At 45.1% G+C, this 15,259-nt stretch overlaps 1 protein-coding gene across 4 annotated transcripts in view; it reads right to left on the bottom strand.

The window, feature by feature from the left end:
• PLEKHG1 (pleckstrin homology and RhoGEF domain containing G1) overlaps positions 1-4,120 on the bottom strand; it is a 223,045-nt gene extending 218,925 nt beyond the window's left edge. For 3 of the 4 annotated variants that reach the window (XM_073789725.1, XM_073789724.1, XM_019951566.3), the window contains exon 1: positions 3,873-4,120. The gene's annotated coding sequence lies outside the window, so the exon portion shown is untranslated. The remainder of the gene's footprint in view (positions 1-3,872) is intronic. The other variant, XM_073789730.1, reaches the window with a different exon arrangement.
• Positions 4,121-15,259: the final 11,139 nt, after the last annotated feature.

Below are 15,259 nucleotides of genomic sequence, written 5' to 3'. Positions count from 1 at the left end.
TGTCTTTGATCTTTTTAAAAGATGTCCTTCTCACACTTGAAGGCTTACCAGCTTTTGGCCAAACGCTGCAATGGTTTGATCTTCTTAATGCTGGTGATAAGTGGCTTCTGTAGGCTCAACAGCACCCTGGTCATTAAAGCTTACCCGAATAGCTTTCTTAATTAAAGACATCAGTTTAGTACATCAAGGGGGGGCGTAGCTGGAATCTTTTAAAAACATAGCCTAACATGAACACTCTTGAAGTTGCCCTTCCTCCAGGATTCCTCCTCCAGGATGGGAAGGGGGAAAGAAGAGGAGGGTTAGGGATTGTTCGGATCCATGAATGCAGCCTACTTTTGCTTTCCATCAAACAGTAATTCAATATTTACCAAAAGGAGATGTTTAGGTTTAGAGATTTTTACATGGCTTGTAGCTCAGCAGAGAAACATTTCTGGGTAACTTTGTGTATATAGATTGGAAATATACTTAAACATGACTCGAACATGAAAACTACACTAGAACTACAGGCAACTTCTAGTCACTGGGATGGGGGTCACCCAAGCATCCGTGAAGTTGTTCTGCAGCATCTGGATGACCTGCGGCCTAGTTACTTTAACAGCAAACCCAGGCCCCCTCACTAGCATGTCCAGCCTATATTTCTATCATCTCTGCTAAAGCATCTGTTGCTTTTCATCAGCGTGAGCAATAAGCAGCAGAGCATGCAGCCATCTCTTAATTACTTGAAAGCGGGCCCTGCAGTTAGTAAGTTCTCCTCGGCACAGATGCCCATGGCTCTGAATGCCCAACTGGCTTGGGGTCAGCTCTTCATTTTATAAAGCAAGATTGATGCAGGCTGTCATGAAACGTTAATATTTGAGATGCCTGCCATACACAAGCACTAGGCTGCTTAGGGTCTTTGTCTAGAAGATGTTTCTATTCCCATCCCTGCTTGAATACATGAACATTTTGCTTTGGAAACTATGTTCTTTTTTAAGTCAAAAGAGGCAAGGGATTTTTTTCTTAAAGAGTGAACCATTACATTTAATTTAAAATATGTCCCCATGCCACCACCATTTCTAGGTAGTGAAGTTCAGGAGTAAGAGAAGAGATCCTGGGTTAAATCACAGCTTTGCCAGTCGAGAGCTGCGTAACTGCCAACAAAATCACTCACTCCTGGGACTTGGTTTCTCAACAGTAATCATCTTGGAAGCACACAGTGCACCCACCACTTACTACAGATTAATTTGTTAATAATCATCAATGCTCAGCACCGTTCAAGAGGGAAGGGTCACTACTTCCTAAATTTACAGAGGAAGGAATAAGCAAAGGTGAGATAATCCGGAGAGAATGATCAACTATGACTGCTACATTTTCTCCATTATAAAAGAATCCATGTCTAAATAACTTCCTTAGAGGGGTCAAGGTCGCACTGCTGTTGAGCTGCAGAGGCAAACTTCATACACAGGTCAGCGAGTTCCAGAGCACTTGTTCTTAACCACTAGAGCTTTCACACATCTTTAAGATGTACGGGCTTGGCTGGCTCATCCAAGATGCATCTAGTTTTACTGTTCCATGGATATAATCTCACCTGCATGAGGAGTCACAGATGGCAGCTGTTCGAAAGACCAACTACTCGCAAAGGGGGAGGGAAGAGAAATCCGTACAAAGTGGATTGCAGCCTTTAAAAATCAGAGCATAGATTCAGGAATTGCTTTATAGTTTACTAAGGGCTCAAAAGATTTAGTGCTACTCAAGCATTTCCTGTGTTTATGTGTCAGACTACAAACCATTAAATCACTTAAAAAATCATAGCCTCAAAAAGGAGGAGAACAAGACAGCACTGGTTATTCTTTCTTTTGAAAACTTTCTTGGCCACTTCCTATCAATTTGTTAAAAAATGATCATTTAATCTTTTTGAAGCACAGATTGAGTCTCCCAGGGAAATATTTAAGCTTGTATTTGGTAACATCATCCATGTTAAAGTCACAGAAGGAAGCTGGTGCCCATGGTGAGGATGGAGATGAGCAGGAAAAAAACCATCAAGGGAAGCAGGATTCAGGCATGGGTCTGACTGCCAGGTAACCGTTTCTCACTGTGCCTTGCCCTTCAGTGGAAAGCTTCAGGGAGAGCTATACCAGGGAAAAGGAAGGTCATGCAGTGACAGCTGTTGATGACCTTATGAGGATGACGCCAATGAGGAAGGAGAACTCTGGGGAAAACGTTTCTTTGGGGGCGTTGGTGGCTTAGACACCAGGTTTCAAACAGGACCAAAAGCAAAGTGAGGAATTGGGAAGTCAGACTCAAAGATGGTAAAGGACCATAATATCAAACCATCACTTTTGTATCTAAATCTTAAATACAGTGGACCAGACAAGCACTATGGGGTGGGAGTGGTGCGGTGAGGAGCGAGCCTGAAGCCTTAGGAACTCCCTGGTTCCTCTAAATCACTGCACAAGGGAGAAGCCAAGGCCACCAGAGGTGGACCGCTTGCTCAGGTCTGACTTGGCAAAGATGAAATTAGAATGGAGTTTCTTATTCCCAGACACGATAAGCCTGGAAATGTTTTAATAGCGTTTAATCAAAATCCAAAGTCCATAAATTCTTTAAAAGTATACAGAAACTGAGCGGCCCGGAGACGCTGATTTTAACACTTGATAACTCTGTTTATAGCATTCCATGATCTCTCTAGGCCTGGAATTCTGTTCGAAGACGAATCTGACCCAGAGTCAACATGCTGGTCTCCTGGTTTAAATACGAAAACACAAGGAAGTTCTGTACCCAGTCGTCGAAAAACCCCCAAAGCAACTCTCCCTCTGCGATCGACCTTGTCTTCCGCGATGCCTGCTGCAAACAGCCTTCCCCCGGACTCACCCTCTACAATTTCAAAACTATGTGCAGTAGCCTTGGCCACCTGAGGGTGGTACAAAGGGAGGGTTAAGGACCAGAACTTAATGAAATACCGGCTCTACAAACAAGACTCCACCAGAGCGTTTAAAAAGTCATCCACCTCATTGTTTCCCACGAACAGAATGAAATGCCACAGCTTAACGACTTTTCCCGATTAGAACCTTCCTAGGCTTCTGATTTAAGAACCAAAGTCTCACCAGAGGACACAAAGCGCGGGTGGGGGGTGGGGGGAGGGGAGGTGCTGCGGGCATCACCGCAGACCCTGGCTGTCCTCCGAGGCCAGAAAGGTCGGCAGAGTCCCCGTGGACCAGGTGTTACATCGACCCCGTGATGGTCGGGACACCGGCTTTCGACACCGCCCCCCCGCCCCCCCCCCCCGAGGGGACGTATTTGCAGAGCTGGGACACCAAGGCTAGATGTACAAAGGCAGGGATCCTGCCAGCCAAACGCGCCACAGAGCCCCGGCCTCCGACTCCCACCGCGGTTCGCCGCTCCTGGGGGCCCAGGCGCCCGGGCCCGGTGGTGGGGAGCTGACCGAGAGCGGCGGGCGCTCGGGTCCCGTTTTCCGACTGTGCCGTTTGGGCTGTGAGGGTTGGGTTGGTAACGCTCCTGCGCGCACTAAGGAGCCCCTTTTCCGCCGCAGCAGCCGGTGGAGGGACGGGAGAGCCAGGGACTCAGGGACCGGGGCTCGGGGACGCGGAGCCCGGAGCCGGGCGGCGGCGGCGGCGGGTCGCCCCCTCAGGACGGCGGCGGGCAGGGGCGGGCCCAGGTCCCGGCGGCGGGGCGCTCCCCCGACCCCGCCGGCCCCCACCCGCGAGGATGGGCGCGGGGGACAGGAACCCGGTACCGCGCTCCGCTCGCCTCCACCTGCGGATCTGGGGCGCCGGGCCGAGGGTGCCCCGGGCCCCTTCCCCTTCCCCGGGGCTCCCGGCCGAGCGGTCCCGTCCCTGGAAAAGGACCCGGTGTCCAGCGAAGCGGGCGCTTACCCGGGTAGAGGCGGCTCCCGGCGCGGGCCGCCCTCGCACGTCGGCCCGGGAAGGTGCGGCTGCGCTGCGCTGCGCTGCGCTGCGCCGGCTCCGGCGCCCGCCGAGCGCCCTGCACCGCCGCTCCGGCTCGGACTTCCTCTTCCTCGGGCTCGGCCCCGCCGCTCGGCCGCGCTTCCCGCTCGGCGGCCGCGCCCCGACCCGCCCCTCCCGGCGCAGGGATGCGGGCCCCGCCGCCGCGAGCAGCGGATCTGCGGTGCCTCCTCCCCTCTGCCCGGGCGAGAGTGGTGGGGAGGTGGAGGGGGAGAGAGAAGGAGAAAGAGATTAAGCACTTGGACTTGTCTCTGGAGGGTTGCCAAAGAGAGCAGTCAAATTACAGCCCCCGGGGGAAAAAAATTACAAAAAAAAAAAAAAAATCCCTGCTACTGTTTTCGTAGACACATGACTTTTCTTCATGTTCCGGGACCCTCAGGTTTAGCTTTCTCTTAGACGTGATAGTTTCCCATATGATTTTGTAAAAATAATACCCCGAATGATTAATTCGACATTTTAGTAGTAACACAGAAGCTCTGTGGTAATAATATGTACAAAGAGGGAGGAAGCTCACTGTTTTTTCAGGCGTCATTACCCTAATGACCTCAGTTAATGTACCAACTAACCTTTGCTTAGAGAAAGTAAAAGTGGAAAAGGAGGCAAAGAAGACTGATCTTTGAAATAGCCAGATAGGTGTTTAAAGGCACCAGCTGTGTGTGCAGTGAGATGATGACCTGAGTCGAAGGTGCCTAAGATGAACGTCAAAGGCACGCAAAGTGATTTCTCAGCACTTACCTCCCTTCAAAGGCAGCCGTACGCGTTTGCCTATTGACTCCATGAGGTTCTGTAGTTCTTAAGAATGCACTCTTACATGACTTGCTCACAGCCCTTCAGCTTTAGCAGTTACGAGCTGTGTGGTCTTGAGAGAATTATTTAACCTCTCTGTGCCTCAGTTTCCTCATCTGTAAAATGGGGATAATGATGACAGCGCTACCTCACAGAGTTGCTTCTTGTGAGGTAAATAAGATGATGCCCAGAAAAGGCTTAGAAGGTTCCTGGCACACTTGCTGGGTAAATGTTAGCTATTATTGTTGTTGATTTCCCCCTTTTATCTGCTCTGATGCATGAATACGGTTATGAAAATTATAAAGATATGACATAAAATAAGGTTTTGAGCAGTAGGGCCACACAATGTCGTAATTCTCTCCCTACAACGTGCAGTTTGTATTCTGTTTTACAATTTATTTTGTCTCCACAACTGACTTGCATTACCTAAAGCTATGAGACTGGGTTATGCTCGGGGTACATTTACCATGGAAGATTTGCAACGCAACTCAAACAGATTTTTGCCATCTTCAAAGCATGGTTTCCGTTGATCTTGCAATACCCTTGTGAGGTCGGCAGGACAGGGGCTAGTTTCTTTTCACAGACAGTACCTGCAGACTCAGGAGGCTGAATCAGACCCTTTCCAGTACCCAGAGCTCACACAAAACCGTGCCTGTCACGCCATCTCTCGATGTTGTTACCTTCCATGAAGTGAGCAGGAGCCCATCACCGTACAGCATGTACCACATTCATGGTCTCTATCAATACTGTGAGCTAGGTGCTGGCCCTCATTTGACACTTAGATTCAAAGAGCCTAACTGATGTGTTAGTGTCTGACAGATGGGGTTTGGGGACCACTTGGAGAGGAAGGGAGGAGAAGCAGGGTTTCCTGGTTCCCTGCAAAATGTGCTCTCTGCTTCCCCACTCCCCAGCCCCACAGAGTCACACATTTCTTAGCACAGATGACTTAGAGTAAAGCAATTAGTGAAGTGGTGTGACCATCAGCTGCAGGCTCTGACACTTACTAGCTGCAGATAACAATTCTGAACTTTGGTTCTTTATCTACCTAATGGTTATTATATTTCCTGTCCAGCTCACTTCATTTCACCTCAGTGTACTGATGAGGTGGGAGGCGGCTCCTGGAAACAGGAGTGTGAAATCTCTTTTGTTGATGCTGTGTGCCAAGCATAGCATTAGGTACCTAACCCGCATTATTACTCCTGATTCCCAAATAAGCACATTCTGCCCTTCATGTCATTAGAGAGTGACCTTGAAATCACCTGGTCTGACACACCGTGGTTCTAGTTTATCGTGTGTGTCCTGGGCTTAGGTCAATTCTAAACTCATAATAGATATAAAATGTTCAGTGGGCGGATGGATGAAATGACAACATGAGTTGTAAATGCTGTCACGCAGCAGTCCCTATTGTAATATGCTACTCTCCCCCTTTGTGGAAAATAATCCAATGGAATCCAATGGAATGACTTTCTAATGATGCATCCAGTATTGGGAAAGTTTTTTTGGTGAAAGGTCTTCCTGATGCTATTATTAATATCAGTCAAAGTCAAAGAAGGGAAACAAACCACTTAAAGTATCTATAAAAAAGAGACTTTAATGCAGGGAATTGTCTCCACAAGTGATGGGAGAACCAAGAATCCAACTGGAGACAGTGAGGCAGTCCAGAAATTAACAATAGTGGAAAGCCACCATCACCCCTGGCAGAAAGGGCGGGGAGAGGGGTTTGTTACGGATGGGAAGTATCTGCCCAGTGAAATAGCCACCGTCTTAGACACTGGCAGGGAGGGGGAGAAATACCTGTTTCCTCCCTTCCTTCACCCTCCAGTCCAGTACCTTGCACTGGATGAAGCCAGCTGACAGAGAACTTGGAATACTCTGCTTGCAGGGACATCCCCGCGGCCACCCTGCAATCTAGTGATACTGAGCAGGAAAAGGGGCACGAAAGATCTAAAGGCAACCAACCTAGACCTAGTAGATCCCTCAAATCATACCCTTTTCTTTCCTGAATAGATCAGATCTAGAAGAAATGTTTTTGCTTTTTGAGATTATTGAGTATCTCTTATGGTTTCTCAATCATCCCTCATACAAACCTATAACCCCTAAATTACATACAAGGTCACAGCCATTCAGGAAGTTTCAGTGACTTGCTCAAAGCCACACAGTCTATGTGGCAGAGTGGGCTTCAGACACGGGGCTGTGCGTTCTCCATGTGTCCCACTAACTCAGCTATTTCTAGCGAAAGGCAGTGCGACGAGACACAGTCTCGTATAGAATCACATTTCAGGGTCACTGATCCATGCACATGTAGGAGTTAATGTTTGCAAAGCTTACAGAGTTAAAAGGCTGGATCATGCCTCGCTTTCATTTTATGACTTTGGGTGATAACTTTTATGGTGCTGATGAAGGCTGCACTCAATTCGTGATCACCCAAGATCAGAAATCTCCTGTCCACTAGATTATAGGAGCACCTCAGGAAAAACACAGGTGGCATTTATCCTTTTTAACTTTCTAAGCTATTTCTATTTCAAATTTGGTTTGAAAAAGATCTAGAACATTCTGACCATGTCAAAGCATTTGGGGTAAGAGAAGGGACTTATGGCAGAGTCTCATGTAGGGAAGGCAGAAAACCAAGAATGTAGGCAAATGCATTGTGGCTTCAAATTCTCTTCAGTCAGGAGTGGAGATCAGAGTCGATGCTGGTGCTGGTATTCCTGTCTCTCAAGCCTCTATCAGCTAGAAGATTTAAAAATCAAGAAGTTGTGCTTACCCTAAAGAGTGAAAGGTAAAATAATAAAGGTCCCTAGTTATTAATGACTAGCTAAGTTGGGCTTCAAAGTAGGTAGAGGAGGGACTTCCCTGGCGGTCCAGTGGTTAAGACTTCGCCTTCCAGTGCAGGGGGTGCGAGTTCAATCCCTGGTCGGGGAGCTAAGATCCCACATGCCTCATGGCCAAAAAACCAAAACATAAAACAGGAGCAATATTGTAATAAATTCAATAAAGACTTTAAAAATGGTCCACGTCAAAAAATCTTGAAAAAAAAAAAGTAGGTAGAAGAATTCACCAGAAATCCTGATACTTCAGAATATCTGCATTGCTGGCTTACAACAGAGCACCTAAATTTCCCTTTACTAGTGCCCAGTGGCTTAGGACCTGGTGTCCAGGAGGCAAGTGTAAATTCATTACCTATCAAGGGTAATAAATACAGTGAAGGGTTATCCCACCCATTATCGGGCTAGCATAGTGAGGGCATCCGATTCCTTCAAAAGCGTAATCACCTGCTGCTAAAGAGGCCCCAGCAGAGGAGGAGGTCCTCAGATATCAGCCAGAGCAAGAAGACAGCAAAGAAGCACCAAGAAATGCAAAAAGCACGACAGACATGTGCCAGGATAACAGGAACCTGTGAAAATAAGAACTGTAACTAGCTCACGGCCACCATCATAATTTTATCTATTCCTTCAATTGCCTAAACGTTCTCAATTTTGATCAATATAGTAAAGTAAGATGTATGTATACATGCTTTATAAATATTGATATCTGCAGGAAAAAATTAACCAAAGCCAATATTATTGTATGCAGATGGCCTGAATCTCTCTGTGGTACCACCATTCTCAGCGGTATTATACCAAAATAAAGCACCACTGGACAATTTATGCCTCTGCTTTCGAAGTAGCTTTATTTTCAAGTTCATCATAGAGTACACATTTGGAAGCTCTTGTAATTTGATGTATTTTTTGAGCCTTTTTCTCTGTCAGATGTGTCAGAGGGAGGAGTTACTTCCAACTTTATTTCTCAAAACAACTATGTTTAGAAGTTCCCCTCAGGAAGAGTCCTTTGGAAATGGAGCGGGGTGGCAGTGTTTGGCTGTCCCAATGGAAGGGGGAGTCTACTGGTGGTTAGCTGCCAGGGTGGCTAAACTTTCTGCCAGCTGGCACAGTCCCACATCACAAAGTTTTGTCCCATCCTAAATACCAACAGCATCTCCTGAAGTGCATGGGGAGGAGTCCCTTTAGCCTGGACATCTCAAATATAAGCTCTTTCAGGGACCAGGCTAGGAAGACATAAAATATAGTAAGATTAAGGTTTTACTGTGCATGATGTTTCATTAAAGCCCACTGGAAACACAGGGACTCTAGAATATTGGGCAGAGGCAGAGCAAAGGACCAGTGATTGGCGCCTGTTGTGGTGATGCTGGTCCCAGGGATTCCTGGGTCCCATCCCTCCTCTCGCTCAACCAGGCAGGTTGTTTAGACCTTATTTGCCAGTTGGAGTGTGTGGATTGAAGGAAGAGCACATCTGAGGCTCAGTTAGTACATGAGCTAACACAAATTAGGAGGGGAGAGATTTTTAGCCCACTGAAGCCCATACCCTTGTGTGTTGCTACCTTCAAATGGAGTTTAGTGATTATCTAGTTTTCCTTTCTTCTGTACAACTTCAGACATAACCTTACTACCTGTGAGAAAAGATCTGAATGTCAAGATCTGAATGTATATGCTGTAGAAAGGAATAAAAACAGAACTACTTTTAGAGAACAAAATGATCAGCGGAAAAGGGGGAAACGCCATAATTATTCTTATTCATTAATGCCCAAAAAAATGGTCTTTGAGACTGTAAATTGGCAGTTCTCTTTCAGACCCAGCATCATCTTAAAAATAATTATCCAAGGCTTCCCTGGTGGCGCAGTGGTTGAGAGTCCGTCTGCCGATGCAGGGGATACGGGTTCGTGCCCCGGTCCGGGAAGATCCCACATGCTGCGGAGCGGCTGGGCCCGTGAGCCATGGCCGCTGAGCCTGCGCGTCCGGAGCCTGTGCTCCGCAACGGGAGAGGCCACAACAGTGAGAGGCCCGCGTACCGCAAAAAAATAATTATCCAGGGCCATCACTGAGGTCTCTGCATAACAACTCTTTAGAAGATGCTGGCAAATTTGGAGACTTTGGATATTCAGTAGAATGCTCTTCTTTTTTTCATTTCCATTTCTAACAGTGGCAGGCTGTTTCTTGAAGGATAAAAAAATACCTTATTCCAAGCAAAAATTCTAGAAGGAAAAGTTCCAATGAAACCAAGCTTTCAAGATCGTTCTTGCATCAACTGCAAAATGTTGTTTAAAATGTTTGGGAACAGGAATAAAATGATCTAGAATTGGGTTTTCATATAACAGTTAATAAGTTAAAATATGAACTTTTAAATAGCTCAATCCTGTAAGGCAAATGCAAAATTAAATCCCATGAAATTCTCAAAAAAAAAAGGAAAATTCATTTTGAATGGGGAACATTGATATTTGAAAGTATGAAGACCTAAAATTTAAGCAGAGTTTAATAATGGAGGAAGCAGTTATCAGTAGGTTTATAACGCACAGTCTTTGAAGGAAGTGTGATGACACAGGGGAGCAAAGGTAAAGGAAGCAGTGAATGGAGAAAGATTGAGATTTTATTTTATTTCTGGGAGCTCCTTAAAAAATGAGAACTGATGATGATATCATTCTAACCCCAAGATACTTTCAAGTTAGCACCTTCAAACTTTCTGATTTGCTAAAATATTATGGTAAACTGAGCTTTTCTCATATATGTAATTTATAATAAATATCTCAAACTTACGTTTTTCTCCAAATTCTTTTGTTATTAAACTTAGGAACAATTTTATTCACCATCTTTACCAATCAGACTCTTTTAACATAGAGTATCCTGGATAAACTTAAGAATTATTAAGAATAAATGAAATATTTTTAATGTATATTAGTTTTTTCACGCTTGCTCCGTGAATATACCTTGAATATTTAGAATCATGTGTTGCATCCATTAAAGACTGGTGAGATCTCCTAACTGTTTCTCTTGTATCCCTACTCTCGTCAGAAGAGAAATGAAATCCACCTTCCCATCACAATCACAATTGCATATGTACTTCTGCCTCTTTGTACAGATCTCTTCTTTCTAGACTTCTTTCTTTTTTCTTTTTATTTCTGAACCCCCTTCCCCTCAAAAAGTCAACTTTATTTATATTGTCAAAATCCTTATTCCTATTAGTGTTTTCTTTCCAGCTTAATTCTGCGAAAACTGATTACATGATATCAACATATCGCATATGAATTCTGAGATGTTCCACTTTTCTTTGGAATTTTGTGATGAAACAAATTAACCAGAAGCCGAAGAAACGTCATGCTTTTTCTGGATTTGTTACATTAGAAATCACTCTTTTAAAAACTGGTTTCTTCATTTTTGTAATTTCCCTTGACTTATTCATCATAGTCGGAAAACTGTCTTAGGTACAGACCAAACCCTCCTACCAAATATCTAGACAGAAATATGATAGAGGATGGAAACCCCACAAATTACATTACATTACTGCCTGTGTAGACTGGAGTTCTTTGTAATGCGATTAACTCTAGCCACACCCAGTATACTGGTTTCAAAGTTAGTTTTTCTGTAATTACAGAAGGACTTTGTTTATGGAGAACCCAGTTGCATGATCGCTTTCCAGCAACCAAATACTTTCCTGAGAGTTGACTCTCACATTCCCAGCAAGATGTTTTGAGCTCCTGTTCCTTTTAGGAAATGCATCCTTTCACCTTTCAAGAACAGAAGGGGTCTTTTAAAAGTATTCAGCAAGTTAAAAAAAAAAAAAGAAGGCACACTTGATGTGGGCTAATTCAATTAATAAACATCTCCTGTAACCTTATAATTAAAAATATCATACATCATGACGAAGCACTGTCATCTGTTCTTTCCAGTCCTCTTACTCTGGCTTTAGTTCAATTCCTCGTCACGTACTTCCCCGACAGGGTAGGTCCACTTTCAGGCTTCCATGCACTCTGCTCAGTGCTGCTGCCAGCCTGATCTCAGTAGGACACTGTTTGCATAGCTAACAACACAGAAAGGACCCTCATATGGTGAAAAGCAAAACCAAGCTGTGTGGACGGGAAGGACTTTAAGAGTGTTGACCCAGAGAGTACTCAAAGACTCGAGCCTTCTGAGTAGTGAGGAGACTTGCCCAGTGGTCTACAACGTGCACTTCTCTCTCTGCACTAACCCCTGGCCACTGCTCTTCCCAGGCCAGGAGGCATCTCAGGCCCCTTTCCCCCGCCGCCCCCCAGTGCTGTGGTCCTGTTCAGAAAGGAAGCTCTTCCCTGCGCTGTCACTCGAAGCTGGGGCAAGTGGCTTTGCAGAGCTCATTTGGAGGAGAACATGCCTAATTAAATGTCAGCATTGTCCAGGCTTGCACAGGGGTGAAGTGGAAAAAAAATGTAGTTGAGTTTAGGATTATAGTGAGGAAGTCTCTCTACTTACACACTTAACTTTGAGAAATTGTAACACGACGGAGAGTCAATCTCTGAATTATATTCTGTTTTACCTCCAGTGCAAGGAAATAATCAGCCTATCGTGGATTATCATGGAATGTGGCCCAGTTAGGTACCTATAAGCATCACCAAATTATCCCAAATCAGGAAGATGAAAGAAGAAGGGCTTGACAGGCTTGGGACAAACATATTTCCCTGAAAAGAAGGTGGTGGATGTGAAGCCTTACAATGTCAGTCTTATTTGTTTTATAAATTTCTTAGTAAGAAAGACTCAAACACTTTACTGGGTTGTCTGCATACACTTTGCCATTTGTTGTTTACATATGCACTTATATTCAGTGCTTTAGAAAACTGTAGATGAGTTATCCCATAATGTGGATATGTTAATTTCGTATTTGCTGACTTCACAGTATTATTATGTGTTCAAAGGGTCCCTCAGGATGGTTAAAGAAAAGTGCTTGGACCAGGGGACGCCACTCTCAACTTGATACGGTGCACAGACAAGGGAAGGAACATCTGTCCTCACACAGGAGAGGAAGTGTATACCTCTCACGTGAACATCGGCCACGCCTTGAACAAACTGCATTGGCTCCCTACTTTACAATCCAGTTCACATTTCTTAGCCCACTATTTAAGGCCTGTTAATCTAGCCCCTACTGACCGCCTTGTCTTTTATCATTATTATAATTATTCCACCCAAATGTTTCAATTAACCAAATCTACCCATACGTAGTATCCCCATGTTATATGATATCAGGTGAATTTCTGTGTTTGTGGCTGAGATGTGCTTTCTTGTGTTCTTTGAGGAGACGTGCTGCCCTTCCTCCAAGGAGAAGTTTTAATTCTGCTTCTTGTAATGGGTTTTCCTAAACACTCCAGGGATAAGCTCCCCACTCGGAATGTCCAAACCATGCTCTGCCTACATCCTCTTCCCCTGAAACTGCAACAGGGACCAAACTCCTTTACTGGATGTGTATTCAACGTGTGATTATTGACGAGGTAAGATAAGACATATGAGACAGTTAATTTCATAATGGTCAAGCTTGCATGTACACATTTAAAAAAAAAACCTTGACAAACAAAATTGATGTAATTGAAGGTGGTTATTCATATAATACAATGATTCTTTGATGGATTCTTTAAAGTCGGAGCCTCTCTACTGAAGTATTTTTCACTAGATGGCTAACTACTTGGCAGGTGCATAGGGGATAAATAGCTTAAACTAGGTTAAGAGTACCTTTAGTGCATTACCCATGTCCCTCTTCATAGAAGAAGGCGTTCTCCACGTGGCCATAGAACTTTCTGGAATTGGAAAGTTCTGTTCAATGAATGAGACGATGCTGTGAATCCATGGCTGCTACATCTGAAGAGCAAAGCTAGTAAATCACAGACTGACAGAAGTTTTCAGAACTGGAAAGGAACAGTCTAGTGCAAACTTTCAAACAATTTCCAAAATAACCCGTGTCAAGAAAATAAAATAAAAATGCCAATTTATTTGTAGATGACTAAATATGTGGGGCAGTATTTTTTTGTTTGTTTTTTTTGCAGTACGCGGGCCTCTCACTGTTGTGGCCTCTCCCGCTGCGGAGCACAGGCTCCGGACGCGCAGGCTCAGCGGCCATGGCTCACGGGCCCAGCCGCTCCACGGCATGTGGGATCTTCCCGGACCAGGGCATGACCTGTGTCCCCTGCATCGGCAGGCGGACTCCCAACCACTGCGCCACCAGGGAAGCCCTGTGGGGCAGTTTTTATAACTGAATTCTGTCGTGAGAAGAGAAAAACCCAGTCACATAAGGATCATAGTCTATACAGCAGCTTCCAGTGTGTGCCTGGGTTACAGCCGGTCACTGCGGGAGGGGAGGATGGCTCTTTCTCAGCAGATCTGTCAGTAGAGCTGTCACCGTGAGGAGGTGAGAAATACCGTCCACACCAGCCCATGAAAAGGAGGAAATGCTCAGCGGGTAAGGGTACTTTCCGGTGAAGGATTTTTTTTTTTTTCCTAAAGAGGTGGGAATGTAACATTTTTACCGGAAAGGCCCTACACTCACTTCTTGGGCTTGGCATAAACATGGTGCAGGTAGAAAGATGTGGTCTAGTATTGCTGAAGTCCCCTCATTCGCTGACCTCTTGGAGGAACTTGATGTAATGGCCTGCCTGCCTGAAGAGTAGCTACATTCTCTCATTCATAGGTAAATTCATAAGTGCATTCACTAATTCATCTGGTATTTGCTGAGCCTCTGTATGTGCCAGGACTGTGCTAGGCACAGAGGAGCAAAAGAGATGCCATTCCAGTTCTCATGGAATGGCCATATAATGAGGAGAATCCATTTCAATGACTTAATACCCAAATCAGTATCAGTTGTCCACTGTGGAAAGTCAAGGATATGACGATGGATACAGAGACATCTATAACCTACTCTAGAAGTTCAGGGGAGATGTCCCTAAAATTGTCCTTTGAGCTGGGGTCAGAAGAATGAGTAGGAGTTAACACGCCATAGGAGAAAGGACAAAGACAAAGAGAATGTTCCAGGCAGAGAGAACCTTTGCAGCCAGTACAAAGCCACTGAGGTAGGAGCGGGGAGCCACTGGGAAGAAGGTCCGTTTGGCTGGAAGGCCTTGAGTGTGGAGGGGACCCGACTCAAAAGGGTGTGGCTTGGAAGGAGGCAGCGGGTGCAGCTTAATTGGTGTCTGATGGCTGAGGGAGAAGAAACTCTAGGTCAGTGTGCTGTGAAGGCCAGGACTTGTGAGCCCAGGAGATTTGTGCCCCAGGCATGTCACTTGATTTCTTCAAGTTTCGGTTTCTTAATCTCGAGGAAAAGATGGCATTTGAAGGCAAGCCAGAATTGGTTTGCTCTTCTGCTTTTTTCATCCAGAGTGTGAAGATAATTATTTCTGTCCCATCTGATTTGCAGAATAGTTGTGAAGAGGAAAGTTAGATAATAAATGAGAAAGCACTTGGAAGATTGGAGAGCATGATAGAATGAAGGTAATAATACAGTATGAGTGACAAGAGTGACAAGAATCTGGTATGGCTCAGTGAGATTCTCTGCTGAGGATCTGCATGCAAGGTATTGGCTAGCTGTGTCCTTATCTGAGGTTCTGGGGAAGACTCTACTTCCAAACTCATTCAGATTTTTGGCAGGATTCAATTTCTTGTGGTTGTAGGACTGAGGTCCCAGTTTCCTTGCTGGCTGTCAGCTAAGGTTCATTCTCATCTCCTGCAGGC

Source organism: Tursiops truncatus, chromosome 12, assembly GCF_011762595.2.
Source record: "Tursiops truncatus isolate mTurTru1 chromosome 12, mTurTru1.mat.Y, whole genome shotgun sequence".
NCBI classification, from domain to species: Eukaryota; Metazoa; Chordata; class Mammalia; order Artiodactyla; family Delphinidae; genus Tursiops; species Tursiops truncatus.
Note: the sequence above shows the minus strand (reverse complement) of the source record. Positions and strands in the feature narration are given on the sequence as shown.